The 23773-nt window shown below is 36.5% G+C and overlaps 1 long non-coding RNA gene across 1 annotated transcript; it reads right to left on the reverse strand.

Annotated features, from left to right (window-relative positions):
* Positions 1-322: 322 nt before the first annotated feature.
* On the reverse strand, positions 323-18247 carry LOC139794544 (uncharacterized). The gene is made up of 2 exons (XR_011725179.1): positions 17993-18247; positions 323-463 (listed from the first exon to the last, which is right to left on the reverse strand). It is a non-coding gene; the product is annotated as an uncharacterized lncRNA (long non-coding RNA).
* Positions 18248-23773: the final 5526 nt, after the last annotated feature.

A 23773-nucleotide genomic window follows, 5' to 3' on the forward strand; every position in this document is an offset into this window, starting at 1 on the left:
TCTAACAATAAGAAATTAAATTCATTTTAGCTTTCCAACTCCTCAGCTGCTTTTCAGTCAGCTTAATGGCATTCTGTGTTTCTGTTAAGTAGGAATAAAAACAGTAATTCACCCACTGGTTTTCCAAGACCACAACACTAAAGGTTTTGTTTAAAAGAATTTGTTGATATTGAAAACTTTGCAGTGCGATGATATCTGCTACTGTATCACTTTTACTTGTACCAAACTGATGGCTATTCAAGCCATAAGAAAATCTGTTGTGCACCTTGTAAGGTTTTTCCTAAGGAACAACATATTAAATAAAATCAATAAATAATGTGACCTGAAGGTACAGTGAGCTACTCACACTGCCTATGAATTGCTAGTACAAGTATCCCCTAGGCTCACAAACCTCCTGTCACCTGTCTGGTAGGCTTCAACACAAATTTGAATGATTCAGCTGGACATACTGGGGCAAGTGAACCTAAAAGAAAACAGCAAAAATCAGTCTTCTGACATGATAGGAATTCTGAATTTTCTCCAGTGTAGGAGCCATCAAAACAGCCAAAATGAAAGTGACATTCAGAACCAGAGCACAGTGTATTTCTACATTTTAAATTTGAAAATGTTTCAGAAGATATCTTCTATTCTGACAGCTCCAAATTTTAATTGTCACTTACTTTATTTTCATGAGATAGAAACTTTGTTCCCCTTTCTCTGTATACCATGCTGTTAAACTATCCCATGGCATGCAGGAAGATGTGGGTTGGCATACGCATGCTCAATGGGCCAAAACTCTCAGGAACACAGAAAATGAGACCTGGATTTTGACTTATAGAAGTAGGAAAATATTGCTATATTCCAGTGACTGCACTGACCCACATGACTGTCTGTAATTTTTTGGCACTCAAAATTGTACACAAAACACAGCTATTCTCTAACTGTGCTAGAATAACTGCTAACAGGATTTTAGGTAAGGTTTGAATAGGTAGCCTGCAACAATACTGTTTACACATTTTCCTGTATGGGATACAGCAGTGTAAATTTATTAAATGACTGCATATGTGTACCCCAAGTGGGCAGGATACAGATGTGCAAGTGTATCCCCTTAAACTATACCTGCTACAGGTAAAGTAATAATGTTTGTGGGTAGAGAAAGCCTTGGGGTAGGGACATAAAAAAACATTTTTGGATACTATAGCTGTCTGCTACAGTGGTGTTTATATGCTGATAATGACTCCAATTTATTTGATGCTATAGCAGTAGCAAATATCTTAACAAGAGAAAGTGAGAAAGTTTTTTTCTAATTAAGCATAAGTAATATTGATGTAACACCTAGTTTTGGTTTTTTTTTCCCCCTACTTGGCATTAGCATTGCCACCTAAGAAGTGGCTCCTAATACAGCCTAGGTTATTATAGATCCACAAGGACCAATTTTTTTAATGCAATATCGAAAAAAAAAAAAAATTATGGAGAATCAAGATAGAGTGACTTTCACTTCTTGTTCTCTGTTTCCTTGCTTTTCATTAGCTAGGAAGCAAATTGCATTTGAAATTGATGGGGGAAGCAGTGGGAGAGGATACCAAAACAACTCCTCACTGAAATGCCTGCTGGATGAGGATCCACATTCTCTTTCTTATACTTAGGGCTATTCTTACAACAGGACAAGAAGACCACCAAGTACAATACACTTTGACTCATGTGTATCACCTAGCTATAAGGAAGTAATAAAAGGGGGGAGAGGAATGAAAAGTTAATAATTAAGTTTAGGACCTTCTAATTAGTACAGTGATGTGTCAGCACCATGACTGCGCTGCTTGATATCACAGTCAATATTCTCATTTGCAACTTTATGGTTACTTAAGGGAAAAAAGGCATCACATCTTAAAAAAAAGTGCATCTGTATATGAATCATGCTTAGTACCAAAGGCAAATAATAAATGCTTGTCTTACTAACATATCCAGTGTTTTCCTAAAGGAAACTGGCTTCCATCAGTTAGAGTAATTCAAAATCAGAAACAAAGCCTATCTTGGAGTTCTGTTGAATAAGGAAAAAGAAAAGGAAGCCTGCAACTTCAAGAGCAGTATTTTTCTAACCGGAATAACTTTTTCTTTCATTTTTTATTCAAAAGCTCCCTCAAATTCTGAACTCATACATTCAAGGAAAAACTAATCTGGGTTTTTTTTTCTCTCCAAGTTAACATTTAGTGAATGCCACAGACTGACACGTAAAGCACTGAAGAAGTATCTGAATATTAATTCCCACATGACAATGAGACAAGAGATGCTAGAGCAGCAAAAGTGGATACCAAAGTAGGGAGACTTTTTTTTGTTTTCACTTTTCACTTTATGCTGTTTCACTTTCCTAGAAAAACAAGTGAATAAAACACTAGCAAACTTTACCAAAATGATCTTGTATTTTGATCTTTTGGCATGCATTGAGAAACTGCTTTTGATGGGACTGCCACTGGGCTTGAAGGAAGTCAACCAGCTTTCCTGGGCTCCCAATCCCTCCTGGTTCTTTTCCAATAATATCCTACCAAGGAGGCTCCTGAAGAGGCCAAAACTGGCCCTTCTGAAGTTGAGGGTTTCAAGCTTGCTGAACACCCCCTTCTTTGCTGCCCTGAGAATCTTGAACTCCACCATCTCATGGTCACTGCAGCCAAGACTGCCCCTATACTTGACATTCCCCACCAGCCCTTCCTTGTTGGTTAGTACAAGGTCTAACATGGCACTTCTCCTCATTGGCTCCTCTATCACTTGGAGAAGGAAGCTATCATTGATGCATCCCAGGAATCTCCTGGATTGGTTTTGCCCTGCTGTGTTGTCTCTCCAACTGATATCAGGGTGGTGAAAGTCCCCCATGAGGACGAAGGTTTGTAAGAGAGCAGTAACACCTATCTGTCTATGAAGGACCTTGTCCTCTTGGTCCTCTTCATCAATTGGTCTGCAGGAGACCCCCACTGTAATGTCCCTTTCCCTTCCTTTCACCCTTGCCTATAGCTCCGTGCGTTCTCATTGTACATTGACACAGAGGGCACCCCTACCCTGTCTCCCCTGCCTGTTCTTTCTGAAGAGCTCATACTTTTCTAATGGAACCCACCAATCATAGGAGTCACTTCATCATATCTCTGATGGCAGTCAGGTCACAGTGGTGCAGAATACAAGCATCTCCAGCTCCTACTCTTTATTGCCCATGCTACTGATATTTGCATAAAGGTATTTGAGCTGTGTCCCTGATGAAGTGCCTGTAGCCCCTGATGAAGTACAGCTGCAGGATCCCAACACCTTTTTTATAGGAATGGGCTCTAATTCCTCCCTGACCCTCCTCACAAACAACAGACAAAGGTCTGTAAAAAAAATTTGTCATTTTCATGCTTGAACTATCACGGGTTATGATATACACTTGGAAAAAACCAGTTAGAATTTAACCTTCTCTCTGTGGAAATTCAGCTTCCTACTGCTTGAAGCAAAGCACAGTCTTTAGCTATTTTATTATAAAGCATATATTGTTGCACAACTCTGATTCAATTGTCCAGACAGTGGCATTGTTGTCTGTTGGTCAATTTACTGCAATATTCCATTGCCCCCTTCTTGACCCATAGATATACACACTCCTAAAAAAAAGAAACTACACTTGAAAGAAGAAAGATGTTCCTTGAAAGGTCAAGAATGTATTACACAGAGCACAGATGATAAAGCAACACAACACCACACTTGTTCGTTTGACTGTACTCAAAATGATTCTTTGTTTTCTTGTTATAAAAGAAATATTGCCGATATCTCTGAACATTTTTGTGGCATAAAATATTTACCATGCAACTGTGAAGAAGATATGCAGTTATTTCCCCTGTTACATTTGATTTATTTTATCACGTAATGACTGAATAAGTAAGATGTTAAATTTATGACAAGTTCCTTGCTTGTTTTAAAGTACATTTATATAGGAATACACACATATATAAAATGTAGGCACTTTACATTAATCTAGAATAGACTGACAGAATAGAGTTTGGTTAATAATGTTTTGCTGAAAAATTAGTTGGCAGTTATGCCAAATCCACATATTTTCAGCTGAAAACAAACATTGGGAAGGGTTAGAATAGTTGATTCAATTTTTTTTCAACAAGAAATTGAAACTTTATAGCAAGTATTGTGGCAAAATTCAGGTGACAGCCTTCTCTAACTTGCCTGTCCCTCCTGTACTATTTTCTGCCCCTCACTTTATGTGAGTGCTGTTGCTAGGATACTCATATGAGTTCTAATCTTACTCTTCTTTGGCCTTCTTCATAATCATGGTATAGAAGATAATACTTTACTTTTCCAAAGACTGTCCTTAAAACGTGTAATCAAAGCTGCTTTTTAATTTTTTTTTTCCAGATTGACTGTATTACTGAACGATATTATTAAAAAAGAAGAATTTTACACATTCAGAAACACTGTATATTGAACAGCAACAAGTGACAACAAATCATTCTAGAAGTCTTACATATTCAAATTGAAAGCTTAAAACATTAGATCCCAAATTCTGCTACTTCTTTACTGATTTATATTTCCAATTCCAAGTAGAAATACAAAAGAAGAAAGGACCACAGCAACCAAGTTTGGACACCACAGCCTAAATCAAATTTTATTTGAAGTTAGATAAAGAATATAGTGGGAAAGTAAGTACTACGTATTATAAATGTATATTCTAGTTCTTCTCTGAAGCTTTTAAAGATGGTTATATCCCCACACATTATTAAAACAGACAGATCAAGGTAGGAACCAGCATGACTGTGATAAGGTAAGAGGTTATTGATTTAACCAACAGCCTGTCTTACTCCATATTTTGTTCTGGCTCTGCAAGTGCACAGCTAGACAAACAATCTATACACACAGATAGCTGTAGCTTTGAGTCATGGACACAAAAGAGTAGCCCTCCATAGACCTTTTAATAGTTTGTAAACAACAGGTATTATACAGGGTGACAAGAGGAAAGTAATTGCCATAAGAAATATTACTGAATATTAATCATGAGGCACAGAATGGAAAAAATATTAAGGATGATTTTCCAGCTTTGCTGACTTTGAATGTCAAACTTGAGCTCCAATAAGTAGAACTTAAATATATGTATGATAAAAGTAGTATCACTGCTTTGTTCTGATGGACTTGACTTAATATACTTGAATGTTATTTTTTCACTTTGTGCGTTTCGCTGGGTTTATTAGAACAAAATGAAAAGATTAATCCTACCAAGAATCTTGGGCCGTATTTCTCCCTAAACAGAGAAGAAAAGAAGTGGTCTCTCTTTTATAATTTCCAAATCTCCTGTCATCTCCTGTGTGACAACAAAGAACTAATTCTTTGCAGATATATTCTCTTCATATTGTAATCAGTCATCTCTTTGCTTCTAGCTGTTGCTGAGTTAGAGCCAAACAGTGGTGTACATTTTTGACTTATCATTTGGTAGCTAGATGAATGCAGCATGGAAATGAATGGGTTGCTAAAATATACAAATGTTGTGGTTTTCAGGCTTTACTACTGAAGCCTAACAAAGTACATTACCCACCATCCGGTTCATGCTTTCAAGATATTCTTTGCATTCTTATCAACCAGAAAGTTACTTTCCTGTTAAATGAACACTGAGATTCGGGTGCACAATTTATCTGATGTAAAAACTAATATTTTTCTTATGACTCTGTATTCCCTCCTGTTCATGCCATGCTGGAATTTTTCAAGAACCCTCTCTTCTATTCCTTTTTTTTTTTGTCAATGTTGTTTTTAATATCACTTATATAACAGTACTCTTCTTCATCTGTTTGCAGAGCCAGGTAATTTTCCATACCAGTGTCAGTTCTAACAGGTAAGTCCTGATTCAACAGAGACTACAACCACATGCTTTTAAACTGAATAATAAAGACAGTCTGTTTCTCATGTGCTCAGACTCTTTGATGACTCGGAGTCAGTGCTCAAAACACACAGTGGGATGAAGTAGTGACAAGGGAGGGAGGTATCACTGCACTCTTAACTGCACAGTCAGCATACCCTGAGGTCTTGTCTGTGCTGTAAAGTTGCCTTTCTGTAACAAGCTTGGTGCAGTCAATATACTATATCCTGCACTCTTTGTTAACCTCTCATACCCAGGAGTTTGACAGAAGTCTGCTTTACTCAGTATTTCTCTTGTACCTTGTGACCACTGTGCTGAACATGATCTTCACAGCATACAACTCTCCCAGTGTAGATGCAAACAGAATCACATAAGAGATGAGGAACAGATTCTGGTACCTTTATACAGAGACCCACAGGTGGGTCATGCCAGTATAATGATTATTGATTCATAAAGGAAAATATCTCCTATTCTGGCACCCCTTGGTAAAGACACTGTGAAGGACTAATCAAAGTTGCATTCTATTGCTTAGGAAAGTACACACTGCTGCTTTTAATGCAATTGCCTCATTGAGAATGTTCATTCATTACCAATCTAAATCACACTTGTTTTTGTCTTGAAAAACAAGTTTTGAATTTAATTCGTATTTCAGTTGTTACCACCTGCCAGTTGCCCCTAAAATAGTTTTTTCTTTCACCTTAAAATCCTTAAGGCCACTTACTATAGTATATATTACACTATTTGGAAAGCATCTGTTCTACATTTGACTGAAAGACCTAGCAAATTACTTGAAGTTTTGTTCATTCAAAACTAATCTTCTAACTCAAAGCCTGTCAGTAGGGTTCATCCCCTGATAGTTTTGTGTGTATGTTATTTGGCAAAATGATCTTAATACTTTCTGATGCCAAACAAAGGAAACATTTTGAACATCATGTCTTCAAGTTTTTAGTAAAACAAAAGCCATCCTTTCAGTCTCTGTAGAATGTTACTAAATATTCATCTGTGCTATATCTAAATGCCATCTATGTTAGACTGGACATATTTTTGATAGCTTTGAATCAGCCTGGAGAACTAATGCTATTTATTTTTTATCTTTCTGACAGAACATCTTATTTGATTTTCCTGCACAGCATACAGTATCCAAATCTTGTCTTTGCAATAAAAACAAACTCTACTTATTCACCTTTTCTCTGCAATATTGCACAGACATTCAAGCATAGAAAATTACTTATTTTTTATCTTCACTCAGTCTGAGAATGTGTTGCCTTATGAATTAGAATATTTATTGCATTTTCACCCAAAATATATAGCGTAGCATTTTATTTACTTATTTCAATATTCTATGTTTAACATGACATAAGTCAATCTTGTTACACACATCACATCAGGCATTTTACCTACACTGAACAGCAGCAGAATATTTATCTACGTTTCAGATGTTTTGTTAGTCTCATAAATTAAAATAAATGAAATTTTAATTAGTTTAGGACACTAATCCACACATTGCTGAAAACTGCCTCTGCTAGGTCCATTCTTTAGATGAACATCAGTACATTCACAGAGTTCTGCAGAGGGAGGGCAGGTGGTAACTGCTGTGGAGAAAGGGAGAGAAAAATTGGAGGCTGCTACCAAGATCTGCTTGGTTTTTTAGCACTGCTTCTGCCTGATTTTTGCAGAGACTTGTCATCAACCTAAAGAGCTGTTGTTAGCATCTGTGGGCATGTAGAAGCAGAAGGGAGAAAAGCTAAAATGAAGATTTCTGTTCCAAAGGGAGGAAGGATGAAAGGACTGTTGGTGGTGGCAACAAAACCAAGAAAAAAAAGAAGGATGAAAAACTGGGAGGACGGAGTGAATTCGACAAAAATGGGGCACATGGAGAGACAGATGGCAATTTCTGATACTCCTTCAGGCTTAATGGGGTGAGGGAATATCATGGTTTGACTATTAGCACTTTCTAATGCAGTGCATGATCTCTGCCACACAAAGAGGCCTCTCAGACAAGCAGGCTCTGATCAACACCATATCCTCATTTCCCAATGTTCCCCAAGGAACTGCTTTTTACGTAAGCTGATGATCAGTTAATACTTATGGGTTATTTTATAAAAAAAACCCCAAGGGTTCAAAATTCCAAATAAGTAAAACTAAATTTGCAATAATTAAGGGCTACATCTTCTAAAAATCTGCACGATTGCTGTTACTGTGAGCTCCCCAATATTTGAATGATTTTTAATAAATGTTATTTTTCATTGCATATACATTAAAAATTGTATAGGGTCAACACAACATACTGAAAACCTGATCATGGTTGGATCTCCGAAATGAGATCATATCCCAGCTAATAAATTAAAAATACGACTTTTTTTTTAGTGAATAAAAAGAAAACCCCAAAAATAAACAACAAATAAAGTAACACAAATAGCTTACTAATTTTTCTGTCTATCTAACATAACATTCATTGTCACGTTTCATATGTTCCTGTGTTGTTTATACAGTGGTAGGTACTTCATTAGTGCACAGACACTTGGGGGAATAATAAATAAACATATGTTCCAGCAAAAGCTCAATCATAGCAGTTCATAAAAGTATGTTTCTACAAGTCAAAATCCAGATGTTCATAGATTTTTCTGTTTCTGTAGATTCCCTCTGAAAGGAAGAAAGTATATATACACTCACATACCTATGCACATATGTGTATAGTTTATCGAAACTCTTATTTTTTCACTTGCTTTACAATTTTTTTGTAAAAAAAAAAAAAAGTTTGCTTTTCTTATTGGAAATAAAACTACAAAACATATCAGATGCAACTCAAATTTTAACTTCAAATAATTACTACAGATTTCTTAAATAACGGAGACTCAGCACAACCTTTTTTTATCTAATAGCACTTGATTTGTGCAACGCACCAAGGTATCTAAGAGTAACTGAAGCTGTGGGATATGTGAAAGTTAATGATACTATAGAACTTATTACTTGCATTTTTCAAATCTTTTATAAAGCAGCAATATTAGTCTTTTTTTTTGATACATATGTCATATATGTGGCAAATCCATCCTTAAGAACCACACATTTCAACATCTGTAGATTTTATGGGTTTTTTTAACCTAAAGGGCTCTATCTCTTTACCCACATATTACAGATCAGATAATCTTACTCAGAAAATGTTATGAAAATACAAACCTAATGCCCAAATTCACTCAAATATTTAGAAAGATGTTCACAGTGGAAATATTAAAAGTACTTAATGTTTACATTTCTGTGGATTAATGACTTATTCACAGTACATTAGTTATACATCAACAAACTAAAAATACATGAAGAGGAGTCACAGAAGCCAGCAAATGAAAAAAACCTCCTCAAGTGGACAGTAGAAAATACTGTGAACATATGAAAAGAATGTGAGTGCTTTTTTCTTTCTAGGTGGCTGGCAAGTACTAACCAGGATTCATGGCTCCTTCCCTACACCATGGAGCGAGTGAGTCCTTTTCAAAGTCTGAGCAAGGCTGAAGGCTGGATGGGCCAGAGGAGAGCTCAGTTCTGATTTGTGTGATCTTAGACTTGAAGTTTCTCATGCTGCTGGGTAAGAGTGTTTACCATAAAGTAACACTCAGTCTGTTACTCTTCCTCTAGCAAAATAAATATGTATTATTTCAGGCTAAGAGAGAGTTTGAGTTTCTATTTTTTGCACTTAGAAACTTAGAAACCAGATGTACTATTTCAGTCCTTTTGTCTTCTTTGTTCCTTTTGCTAATTTTTTTTGAGAACTTTAAAGTGATGACAGAGCTTATTTGTTACTAGGTAAACTGTTCTAATTCTTTATATTTTAAAGTTTTAACAATTTGAGCTTTCTCTGTAGCTTGAGTTCAGTTTGCTTCGATATGATGTTTTTGCTTTTGGGGAGGACATGCAAACTAGAATTTCTTCTTGTAAGACATGATAATACAACCTTTGTTTTAGAAAAGGTGAGAAATTTCAACTTATATAACACAAAGAAACAAAATTTTTTAGTCAGCTTGACATTAAATATTCATCTGCTAAAAACAGTGCTCTCACTTCATTCTATAGAAGGTGAAGCCCAATGTCAGAATAAAACATTAAAATTTGGTTGTATAAATTCTGCTACCTCACAGAAATCACAGAAAGTCAGAGGTTGGAAGGGACCTCAAATGATCATGTAGTCCAACCCCCCTTGCCAGAGCAGGGTCACCTACAGAAGGTCACATAGAAACACATCCAAGTGGGTTTCAAATGTCTCCAGAGAAAGAGACTCCACAACCTCCCTGGGCAGCTGTTCCAGTGCTGTCACCCTCACAGAAAAAAAGTTTTTCCTTATTTTTAAGTGGAACCCCCTATGCTAAAGCTTCTACCCATTGCCCCTTGCCCTATCACTGGTAATCACTGAGAAGAGAGTCTGTCTCCATCCTCCTGGCTCTTGCCCTTTACACATTTATAAAGAAACACTAGTGAGGTCACCCCTCATTCTCCTCTTCTCCAAGAGGAGCTGAAGAGCCCCAGCTCCCTCAGCCTTTCCTTATAACAGAGATGTTCCACTCCCTAAATCATCTTAGAGGCTCTGTGATGGACTCTCCCAAGTAGTAGATGGACTCTCCCTGTCCTTCTTGAACTGAGGGGTCAATTTTCAGGAATTTTCATATTTATGGCAACAGTGAAAAATGAAAACATTTTTGCATTCCTGCAGAAAAAAATTTGGTATTGTTATATCTCAAAATTATTCTCCTTGCTTACTTTTATTCTAGATGGTGTACCTTATTATAATATCCACATAACATATTACAGAAATTACTTCGAGATGAAGTAACAGAGAAAGAAAATATAATTAAACTATATCTAGCACAAAGTTAAACAGATTTTTCCCAGCCTATTACTGTAACTATAGATTGTGTCCTAAAAACTCAGAACTGATTCTTCTGAAATCTATGCACATAACGATTCTTTTTGTTCGAAGAGGACTTTAAAACAAGTCAAGGTTTGGAAATGCTAGAAATAAAAAATAAAAAAAGGCAGGTCCTCACAGCTATACAACATCAATTACACTCCAGAGACGAGAGGCCAACCCAGATAGAATGAATCAGGAAGGCACAATGGTATGGACACTGCCAGGCAACAGCAGGCTTTTTGCCTCCCACTTTTGCATTGTGCTACCTAACAAAAATTTATCTTTTAATGTACCTTCCAGATAAATAGAAGCCTTTTCTATCCTCCTGTCTTCAATAAATGCATAGGATAATATATTTTGGTTCTCACAGAATCCAGAGTACCAACACTCAGATTTTCTTACATGTTATGCGCTTGTTTGCACCTGCATAAAACGTTGCTGTCTTCATTCAGAGCATTTCTTGCTACTTTGGAGAGGTGTAGACATAAAAGAAAAGTAGTCAAAAAGCAGGCCTATAATATTCAACACCGCAAGGTTAATGATGTTATTGGAATCTTATTCTTTCTTATTTGCTAATTCTGAGCGATGACTAAGCTACTTGAATACTGCAACACAGGGTTTTATTAATAAATTTCATTTAAGCCAGTTTTTCTATCCCAATTATAAGTAGGAATAACAACTAGACAACATAGCTCAGATGAATTCCAGTGGTACTGTTCTTCGTTTTCTACTAATTTATTGTGTGAATTTGATAAATTTCAGCAGTCAGGGAAGTGAAAAACTACTCATATTGGATAAAGCCAAGAACAGTTCAGACATGCTAAATCAGGTTCTCCAAACAGCTGTGCCAGTGTTTCTCTATCCAAAACTGCTAGTTGAGTCTTGGGTCTTTACTGAACAGGCTGCCAGCTGCATAGAGTAATGCCAGATTGTATGGAATATAAACAAACATCTACTTGGACTTATGTTTAGACCAGCAAACACAATGCATTTGTGCCCCTAGTTCAGATTTAAGCTCAGACCTACAGAAATGTATCCTATTGTACTGACCAGCTGTACCATCTAGCTCTCTTTTAAGGTAATCCTATTATGTAATAAATTATGATGAGAGATTTCAGCCCTGCTGAATTTGAGTTCAATAATCCTCTAAGCACTTGGATAATAAATGAAAATATTTCTGCTGTACCTGGGCCAAGTCTGAAAACATGACAGGTTTTTCTACCTTTTTTTTTTTTTTTTTTTTTTTTTTTTTACATAGATTAATTCAACATCATTACCTAATCTTTACTAGGCAAGTATTCATGCAAAGGGCTCTATCTTATACATTTTCAATAAAAACCTCTAAATAAATTCACTTAGATCTCAAAAAAGTTAATAGAACTGAAAAGCACATTTGTGCTAATCACGGATGTTAAGGAGAAAGGAGCTTATCTCAGATTTTGCAAACTGGAAAATCTTTCCTTTAAGTCCTTACAATTTAATGGCCATTTTAAAAAAAAGGCTTCCACTAACAACCCATTAGATGTGTCACAGAGAAATATATCCAAACAGGTCTTGAAAGTCTCTGGACAAAGAAACTCCACAACCTCTCTGGGCAGCCTGTGCCAGTGCTCCACCACCCTTACAGTAAAAAAGGTTTCCCTCATATTGAGGTGGAAATTCCTGCATTCCAGTTTATGTCTACTGCCCCTTGTCCTATCACAATGCATCACTGAAAAAAAGACTGTCCCCTTCTTTTTGACACCCACCCTTCAGATACTTAAAAACATTAATAAGATCCCCTCTCAGTCTTCCCCAGTCTAAACAGCCCCAGCTTTCACAGCCTTTCCTCACAAGACAGACGCCGCTTTGTCCCGTGGACATTCTCACAATCCTCCTTTGTAGTCTTCCTAGTCTATCTCTGCCCCTCTTGGACCAAGGAGCCCAGAACTGGATAGTCTACTCCAGATGTGGTCTCACTAGGGCACAGGGGGAGGAGAACCTCCCTTGACCTGCTGGACACATTTACCTTTTTGGCCAAAAGGACACATTGCTTTCTCATAGATAACTTATTGTCCACCAGGTCCTTCTCCATGGAGCTGCATTCCAGGAGGTCAATGCCTAACCATGGTTCATGGTGTTATTCCTCCCCAGATGCAGGACTCTACATTTCCACTCCTGTAACCCATACTTTCTGAGCTTACCCACACGGATGTTAGGGGAGACAGTGTCAAAAGCCTTGCTAAAGTCAAGGACAACATCCACTGCTCTCCCTGCATCTACCCATTCAGTCACACCATCATAAAAGACTATCAGATTTGTCAAACATGATTCACCCTTTGTGAATCCATGCTGGGTACTCTGACAACCTTTTTTCCATATGCTTAGAGATTACCTCCAAAATGAGCTGCCTCATCACTTTTCCAAGGATGGAAGTAAGGCTGACTGGTCTGTAGTTTCCTGGATTTTAATTCTTGCCCTTTTTGAAGATTGGAGTGACATTGGCTTTCAGTCCTCAGGCAGCTTTCCTTTTCCTCACTATCAACTATGATGGAGAGTGGTAAAGCAAAAATATTGGTCAGCTCTCTCAGCACTCATGGGTACATCCCATCAGGGCCCACAGAATTGTGCATGTTCAGTTTACCCAAATGATCTTTAAAGATGGATATATACAGACACATACATACACGCAGTGCTCAAAGGTGCAATGGATCACCAGGGTCTTCTACTAGAACCAGGGAAGTAGAAGTACTAGAATTACTAAAAACACATAGCTTAATGTGTTTGCAAACCCAAGCTGGTAAGGTTTCTTTCATGACGAGAGATGACTGATGGACTCTTGTGGACACTGTGCATGTGTGCAAACACAGACATAAAAAAAAATAGAATATGAAATCATATGAAGTCAAAATTATACTAAACCACACTGTATCTGCCTGTTTTCTTTTGACTTATTTCTGTCTTTAGGACTTTCAGATGTACAAGAGACAAATCAAGCATTGATCCTACTATTTGAGAGTGCTCTTTCCCAGACAGCAAATCCTGGTGTGTAGTCAGGCTCCTGACATCAGGAGAAATTATGGCTCAGGATTATAGGATTTCAAAACTTTAAGTAGGTGTCTCATTAAACTAATTAAAAAAAGGGGAGAGTCAGAAGTGAATACATAGCTCTGGGAGGCTAAGGAGGAAAAATTAAGCTACAGTGAGCTTTTGACCTAACTGGTTGATGCACTGAAGACCTAGTGCAAGCATGATAATTAGGAGCTGCCAGCTATGGTGCTTTGCCATGCACTTTTTCATCCATCTTAAGTAAGCTGAGAAAAGTTCCATTGGTTTTCATGTCACTTAGGTATTTCCCTTGCACCAGTGGATGTCTCAGCTGGAGAGCTAGGTTAAGTATTTCAGCTATCCTGAGCATTCCCCACTATCTAAGTTCTTCAGAGGAATACCAGCCCAGACTCTAAAATAAAAATTCTAGGAAGAGGAGCTAACATTAAGAAGCAGCCAGAGCAGCAGTGTATTGTTGAAAATGCAGGTTAGAAATGCAGGTTGAATGTTGATCATCTTCTGCACTGGCTCAATTTTTCCCTTAGATGACCTCAAGGGAAAAAGTGAAATTTTCTGATGTAACCAGAGGATCTCCACACCAAAGATTTGACTAAATTTTGAGCTGACAGGTGAATCAGAGAGATATCCCCTTTGTAGTTTGGCAACTTACACACTGAATTAAATGCAACCTGTGATAAAAACATTAAATGAGCTAAATTCAGGCTACATAGCAGTGTAATTGAAATACAGGGAGACAACACAAATGCAGCTGTATTTTTAAAGTAATATTTGAATTTTTTTATGGGCCCCAGGCCAATTGTCCTTCTGCTGCTGTGTTATTTCAATTAGAATTACTTCCATTTTCCAAGGGAAGAGGAGGGGGATGTTTGTCTATGAACATTCTGCAGCAGCCCAGGCCATTCACAATCCAGCGTAAGAGATGCTGATCTCAGCACAAATAAAGGAAAAGACCTATTAGCTTCATTACACTGACATGTGAAATGAGAATAACCCATATTTAAAGGCAGCTACAGGGGGAGAACCCTTGCATGATTCTTTCCTGTCATGATGCAATCTAATGAGTATTGGCATGTGTGTTAAATAAGTGAACAAGAAACATTTTTCTCCTGCTGAAATACCTACCAAAAACATAGCAGGAATGTGTCTGGCACAAATAATCGAGAGGTTTTGAGAAGAAAATTGTATAATGGACAGTAGCAATCATTTTGCATTATTGCTTTCCTACAACTTTAGTCAGGAAGATTAAATTGGCAGTAAAATATAGAGAAAATTATGGATGTTTAGACTTATGGCAAGAAGAAAAATCAATTTTGGATTTGAGATCATCACAATATCAAAAATCAGAACTTGTTTAGCATGTATTTTCTTCTTGGTTAAAACCAGCTCAAAGTTGCATAATTTTAGTACAATTTTTGTGACAAACATCTCATGATCCCGTATGAAATAGGAGCCTTGTTCCTGCACCAAAAAACCCTGATGATATAAATATGCATGACCATAAAGTATTACATCATTTTCAAGGGAAAAAGAAAATTATAGCAAAAGAATTCTAAAACATATTTTAGAAGCACGGTCATAAACCAATTTTAACACATACCAAAGTATAACAAAGACAATCTGCCTCATGGGACCATTATTTTATATCTTAGAGAGAGAAAAAATGTGATGTAAGGCACTGGAAACAGTGATCTATTTATCAAAACATGACAAAAGTTGTCTAGGCACATTTTAAAAAAATATAGTTGTAGACAGTTTGGTCTGGGCTTGACCCAAAGTGCAAAGACAACAGCCTTTATTACATTGCACTTGGTCATTGATCTTTTACATAAAAAAAGTCAGAAAATCTGTTCCAGGCTGTAGTTACCTATAAAAAATTAGAGACAGAATTGCCAGAAGGAGTGGTAAATATTTTACAGAAAAATTTACTTAATTCATGATACAGATGATATTTTTAAACAATTCTAGATGTCTTGTCAATACAAGCTTTCTCCAAAACAACAGCAATGGGGGATACACTGCTGTAGAATTCAGCTTAAAAAAAATCTACTGTTGTACTAATTGGCACAACCCTCCTCAGCCCACCACCACTCCCACCCTGAAACTCCTGTAAATATGTGTGCAAACTTTGATCTGGTGTTTTCTTGGGTTTTTTTGTTTGTTGGGTTTTTGTTTGGTTTGGGTTTTTTTTCCCAACTATAGGGAAAAATCCCCAATTAGGGTTAAAATCAGATATTTTGATAAAAATAATCTAAACAGAAATTAAATACCTTGCTATATTTCGAAAAATTTGCACAACTGGAGGAAAACAGTGATAAAGTAAACCATCCTGGATGTCTCCCGTCTATCTAATAAAACAAAGCAAAAGCACACAAAACATGCCCCCACAAAAAAAAAAAATTTAAAAAAATGTTTTATTTAATAATTGTATTTCTTTTATGAAGTCTAATTTGGTAAAAAAAATAATCATTAGCTATCAAAAAAATCAAAATACAAAGGGGAAATAGAGAGCATTTGAGTAGCAGAAGTGAAAACTTCACTGTCTTCTCTCTTCCTTTGGATAACACAGAGAGGAAATAAACTCAAGAGAGGAAATAAACTCAAGACTTTTAAGGGTTATTGGCATACATCAGACAACATAGGAAACAAATGAATAGGAACAACAAAATGCAATTTTTATTTTGTTTTAATCAGTTCAGTGTACAGTTAATAATTAATGAACTATGTGTTCCTGTTATCTATGATTCATAAATCACTGCCGAAGGATAAACTGAATTTCATTACATACACATTCCTGCTCTGCCTTAAATCTCCCAGAATTTCCTAGAATTTCCAGAATTTTCCAGAATATAGGAATTGAGCAACTCAAGCATCCAAGAATTACTAAAATTAGAGAATAAACAAAAGAAGAACCATACCATCCAGGCTGCCTGCAAAAAATTCACTTTTCCCTCTACTTTGAAATTTACCCTGGCCTGAAGCCCAGAAATAGCAATATGCAATCCAGCTCCTCTGACAAGTCTAAGACTGATATCTTTTGACCTGTCAGGGTGGAAATGAAGGAAAGAAAAGAAGGATCAAGAGCTCTAATAGAAATAAGCCTAGTTTTATCTGTTTAATGTAGTAGCTTTTAATGGTACTATAATACACATTAAAAAAATAGGATTTTACAATTTTAAAGTTTTACAATTTTAAATGGTTTTTTTGGGTACCATTAAGATTTATTTCTCCATGGCTCACATGGAGCAACTGAAAACATGTAAACAACAGGGAATTAAAAAAAAAAAAAAAAAAAGAAATGTAGAATATCTTAAAAAATTCTTAGGTCCCAGGCCTGCACTTCTTAATGGTATAAATGCCACTCATTGTGCCAAATCAGACTCTACAGTGCTTCTACAGTAACTGGGGGTTGATTTCTTTATATTTGCCCTTCATGAATGTGATACAGCGTAATAGATGGGAATGCAAGGTTTTAAGGTTGCTTAAGGAATCACTGACAAAGATACAATGATAAGGTGATTTTAATATAGATTTATGAAATTTCAACTTAACAGGTTTTGATGGCAAGGTTCACTGTATTACTATGTGGAAGGGATGTGTAGGGGTTGGAATCGGATTGCAGTGACTTACATGGGAGTCAGATGAAATTGTTTATGTAGTGATAGGAGAAACTGAGTCAGCAATGGGTTGGAGTGATTTGCCCAAAAATCAGGGAAAGAAATGAGGAAGGCACTCCTATTTCTAAATTCCTTCTCAGAAAAGAGTTTGGATGCAGCTGAATCCACTTCTAGTCCCAGACCTGGTCAATGATTTGTGACTAAAGGATTTAGGTATAAGCATTTTAATGGGATGATTTAACACATAATTATAGCTTGGTGTAATACGGAATAGCAATTGAGGTTGATTGACATAACAAATTTCTATTGTAATATTTTCTAGCAGTACGAAATCAATAAGCAATAATTTGTTATAATCAAGTACAGTTAAAGATTTAACAAAGTTTCTAAACTAAATTGCATGCATAAACACACAGATATAGGGGTTAACCTATGTTAAGATGTTATGTTTTGGTACCTAATGATCCCCAAACTCCACAAAAATAAGTTGCAATGAAATATAGCCAATTAATCTGCTGGATCAAATTATAGTAAATTAATATAATTTGATCTATTCACTTCATACAGGAGAAGTAGCCAACTACTTACTCTTTGCCATCAGATAGGCCAACTTTCTTCTTGACACATGGGGCAGCAGGTTGCTGCAGTCCTGGAGGCCTCCAAAATGCATTTCAGGACTGATATTTACAAGGGCACAAGATGATTGACTTTGGTCAGTATGTTACCATGATGAACACAATCTGCAAGAGGCCATCTTTGATAACTTTCAAAGTGAGCTTATGATCTGGGCAGGAGGGGTCTCAGGTGTGTTTCTTAAGCACCAGAAGTTCCAGGTGCAGTTGGAGAGTGACTGATCACCCCCAGTCTCTGTATTCAAACAAGAACAAGAGGGCAATGAGTTGGAAAAGCTGAGTTTCCAGGAAACATACCAGGGTTTAGAAACACTGACTGTTAGGTAATCCATGGAGTGGCCCAGTGTTTGTAATGAGCTTCTTACCTTTTCCATTGTACTGCCATGCAGAACAATGAATGTGTCATCTTTTTCCTACTTTTACATTAGAATCAGAGCTTAACAACCAGAACAAAGAACAGCAGCTTTGATTGAAATACAAATAAAACATTAAGAGTGCTGCTTACTACTACTTTTGCAATACAAAAGTCTCTGGGCAAAGTAAGACAGCGCATGAATTACCACAATCTTCAATTTCAGAAAAATACAGGTCCTAATGTACTGATCACGGAATAGACAGAGCTCATCCTATCAGTTTGTTTTCAAGAGTCATTGTTCAAGGACTCTTGCTGTAACTTCAACGAAAATCATCCAACACTTTTAGATAAGGACCTCTGATATAAATACAAAAAACTGACTAAGAAGTGTTATTTACTCAAAAATTAAGCCAACAGAAATTTGTCATTATTTATGAATAATTATATGCTTAATAAAACCACAGAACTATTCACAAACATTTCAAACATTTTCATAATTAAACAGCTAGGATGCCCCATAGGTATTATGAAAAGTTCTGAGAATTAATTTTTTCAAAACCAATCAGATCAACGGTTTGCACCCAGATCATATCCTAAAATTCCAGCTATCTCTTCAGAAAAAATAAGATAAAAAATAATAAAGAAAGTGTCAGTTCCTGATGCACACACCTGATGCACACTGATCATTCCATTTGTTGGTGGCAACTAATAAACAACATGGACATGACAGAAAAACACAGTATTTAAGAATTTAAATGAATGGTCAAATATTAGTTTACTTTTACAGGTAAAGGTGTAGATCAAAACATGGATTGGGATATGAATGTGTACATAGCAAATATTATTAAGGTTTTTTTTTTTTTAGAGGGGAGGGGAAGCTAATGCTACTCTTTTGATTGCTAAAAGATAGCTAAACAATGTTAGATGTCATATGGTCATGGTTCTATTTCTAATTTGTCCTTTTTCTCTTTTCTGCCTCTTCAAAAACTAGATACAGTGTTAACTCTCTTTATGTTTCACCTTATTCCCTGGCAAATTGGTTCCAATACTGTCTATACAAGATAGAAATTTCTGTAAAGCTTAATTCATTATTTATAAGATATTTGAGGTGTTCAGAAGAACAGCATATAGCAAATAAAAAGGAAGTATAAAGTGTCCAAGGATAAAAGTGCTTTGAAGAACTACAGCCTTTCAAGGCGTTGAAAAGAATCCTTTATAGAAGCAACATTTCATTTCCCGTGATTCTGAATATAAAGTCCATATTTTGATTTAGAAACGTTTGTGATCTAGATGTAGTCATGTTTCCTGATTCTTTGACATCTATTTAACACTAGCTTTACTAAGCATTTAAGACCAGGTGTTCCAGACCAGAATCTCAAAAAGATTCTGTTCGTCCAACAGTATTGCATGATCAGTGTCAACTTGTTATGGTCTGGGGTAACATTAAAATTTATTTTGTTTTGGATCCATGAGACAAAGTCCAACCTTGGAAGGGTCGGGTACAACCAGACTTTTATTTGACAATTGACACAGCAAAATGATAGAGCCAAGCAAAAGAGGGAGAGAGGAAAAGAAGATATAAGAGAGAGAGAGAGAGAGAGAAGTAGGAGAGAAAAAGGGGTAAAAAAGTGGGAAGAAAGAATTAGAGAGAGAGAGGGAGAGATAGAGGGAGAAAGAGAGAGTCACCACCAGGGGTCGAGCTGCCCAGAGAGTTTCTTTGAGATGACGCTGATCCTGGACAGGGTACAATGCAAGATGGCAGTGGCTCAAGAAACAACCAAACAGCCACAACATGGACAGCCCCAGGTATACCCCCGAGTTCCTCCCCACTCTGTTCCAGCCGGAGCCACAATCCAGGTGGATTCCAGACACAATCCAGGTGGCTTTCTCCACCCTGGCCAGGATAATCATGCCTGGAGGGATATCCCAGCATTGAAGGCCCTCAGAAAAGGGGAGCAGTCTCCACCCAGCCCTTAGTTCTTAGTTCTTATCTCTTTCCAGGTGTCACCCCCTGCTCAGCTCTGGTCAGGCCAGGTACATTCCACCCTAGCCAGGGCTATTCACTTTAAAATTGTGCTTTTGAGACAAATTCCAATCAGTGAGGTCAGCAGACTCTCACACAATTCATTACAAATGCAGTGGAAAATCATCACACATGATGATGTTTCTCTGTGTGAAGAGCTATTTAAACTTCTAACCTTTTTTCGATTTCTTACACAATATTGTTTACTTACAGTAATTTAGTGACATTTCTCAAGTCATAAGTAATTTTTATCATTATGTAAAGCATACAGAGATGAGACACTAAGTAATCAATAAAAACTACAGAACTTCACTTTCATCAACCTATTCCAGAAATTGTCAGTTGCAATGAGAAATTGTAAGAAGGAACTGGGAAGAGAACAGAGCTGAGTTCGAGATGAAATCCCAGGTGGAAAAATTTTAACTGTTTTTCTCAATATCTATAATTAAGAGGTATAAAGTTTCATTAATATTACTTGCAAGTTGCTTTTGAAAATGGAACCTAAACAAACTTGACATTTCTTTGATAAATATTTTCAGTTTCTCTCACTTTCTCTGGTATCAAGTAGCACCTTCAAGTGATACTTGGTACACATATCTAAAAATCCCAAAACAACATAGTCAAGGTATTTCATACTAGAACAGTTTTGATTTTCTAAATTTAGAATTGCTCTCACTCTCTCAAGGTGAAGGACTCGTCAGTCTTTGTTCCCACAAGAGAGTCCTAGGTTTTGTTTTTCCCCAGCATCCTACTCTGCTGTTTGGGTGAAAACTAGAGGCTGAAAGCAAGGAGGTAAATTGCTGCAAGATGGTAAAAGCCCTGGAGGACAAAAGTTTTTTTTCCCTTACCTGTGAGAAACTGATCGTACAGGGCTGTGAAAAGCTTGTGGAAGGCACAAGAAAGTTTGCAAAGCAGGGAGTTAGTGGAAGAGCTGGAGAGGAGGGTTCAAGAGAGAAGAGCTAGGAATAGACAGGAGCAAGGCATCAGAGCTGAGGGAAGGAAAAAACCTCTTAAGGACCCGGAGAACGATGCCATAGCTCCAAGCTACTAAAACATGGTGTCCCTATGAGAGTTAAATGCTTCAGTCCTACAGGGGACACAGTGGTCAGGGACAGATAAAAATAAATAAATAAATAAATATTTATATAAAGACTTCCTTCCAAAAAGGTTTGTGTCACTCTGAATTCTCTTCATGTAGAACATTACCATGTCACAGTTCATTTTCTACTAAAAGCATTGCAGATTAAAACCCCTCATGATGTTCTGGGGATTTTCACTGGGAGGATAAAGGGTAGGCAGATCCACCTGAGAGCTCTGGTTATTGAATTACTCCTCCAGGAGTGCAAAAAGAGCTGTGGACCATTAGTGACATTCTCTCCAGCAATTCCACCTCCAGTTTAATGGATTTTGTAATTTGAAAGTCTCAAGAACAAATAGATACTTTAGGACACTTTGAAAGGGAAAAGATATCTGAAGATGCAAAAACCGAAACAAGAACATAATTTTCAACATTATAAACTGTATTTTCAAGATTGTGGTGCTTCCTCTCTGTTGAAACAAAAAGAGTATTTGAAAACACACGAAGGTAGCTTTTTGTGGTGTGCTTTTTTGGGGTTGGTTTTTTTGGTTTTTTTTTTAAACAAACGTGCTACCTTAAGTTCAGGTCTCAACTTATTTCTCTTATTTGTATTTGGCTTTCATACTGCTTAGGACAAAAGCTAACAGTCACTAACTTCAAGATGTTGTAGAAGTAAGGTGCTCAAAACCAATCAAAACCAGTGTAGAGTTTAATTGTTTTGCAAACCATGAGACACTTCATTAAAAACAAACTCAAACTAAACTGAAAACAACTCACTATTTCTAGCAGTGTTTTTTATGTATGGCTATATCAACAGCAAGAATTTTAGCCCAAATTCCCAAATGAAAAAATTTTCAGGACACTAGCAATCATCACTAGGTAATTTGGAACTTTGAGACTAAAGAAAGATCCATTTCTGTAAATCTCTGTATAAGTGTATGATATTTGCTCTAGAACAGTTAATTTGTAGTGAGTTACTTATTTGCTTTTGCATTTTTTCAACTTTATTATGTCTTTGGAGAAGCACAACTGTAACAGAAGGTATCCACAAATGCAGACTTGCACCCTCTGACAAATAATAGAAATTGAATGGGCTAGACAATACTGTGTATAAACATGCTCTAAAAGCATTAATTTGAAAGTTAATATTTTTTTTATTTTTCACATCAAGCCCATGACAGAATTTTGGCCAATATTTTAAATGTACCCAAAAGCAAATTTCTACTGTTATGATCAGAATTTTAAATAAAACTTGACAGTTGCTTTTTTCTATTTTTTTGAAATTAACCAACCCTTCCTATATGGTTCAGTTGCTGTCTACTACAATATAGTACAAACATATTCTTAACTGTTTGCTGAATAAACCTACTTTTAGAGATTAGTTTAAAACATTTGCATTGCTCATTTTTAAAACTAATGTAACACTCACATAAATCATACATTCTTGGCCTCTAATGGTAATGCTCAGTAATTTTTCTTTCCCCCCACTTCATTTGAGTACAGAGTGATACTGTACTAATAATTTTTCTAACTCTCCTACTTCATTATCAGAAGTCTCTGCATTTCTATCAAGCACTGTCAGAAACTGTTACCACCACCCCAAAGTTATCAAAATGCCAGTTCATTTTTCTTGCACAGCAATTTTCTAGGAGAAGTAGTTGTTGCATACACGTGAAATTCCCGTCATTAATTAATATGAACATTTCCAATAAATGTAAGGCAGAAGACAGGTATGGGATTAAGGACCACATTACTCCAAGTGCATAGTGGATCATGTATCTTTCCACTCACCTCACCATGACAAATATAAAACGAATATGGGAAACAGGAAGTTAAGGCATCTCTAATTCAATATAGTAAGGATGCATCCATTTAACACTGGACACGACTGTAATGACTAAAATTTCCCTTTCCATTTTCTACTACATCATTTTCATATGTGGCAGAATATACATCTACTGGAAGACTCTGAAAGAGAAATAGAGTTTAGCACATTTCCTGTGTCAGACTACAAACTTAAAAGAAAAAGAATGGCCTCAAATGCTTAGCAACATGGGTTACAGCTATTCACTATAATGGCCAGTATAGACTACTGTGATCATGAAGCTTTTTCTTGGATAACACAGCTTTCATGACTTTCTGGAAGTGTCTCTTCAAATTAACTGTACTGTTCAGCTGCCTTTCCCCTCTCCTCCAGTCACAGATATCTACCACCAACAGTTCAGCAGTGATAGTAACCAAAAGTCAGAAAAATGTCTTCAATGGTTAATTGCCCTTACAT

Source organism: Heliangelus exortis, chromosome 1 (genome assembly GCF_036169615.1).
Source record: "Heliangelus exortis chromosome 1, bHelExo1.hap1, whole genome shotgun sequence".
NCBI lineage: Eukaryota > Metazoa > Chordata > Aves > Apodiformes > Trochilidae > Heliangelus > Heliangelus exortis.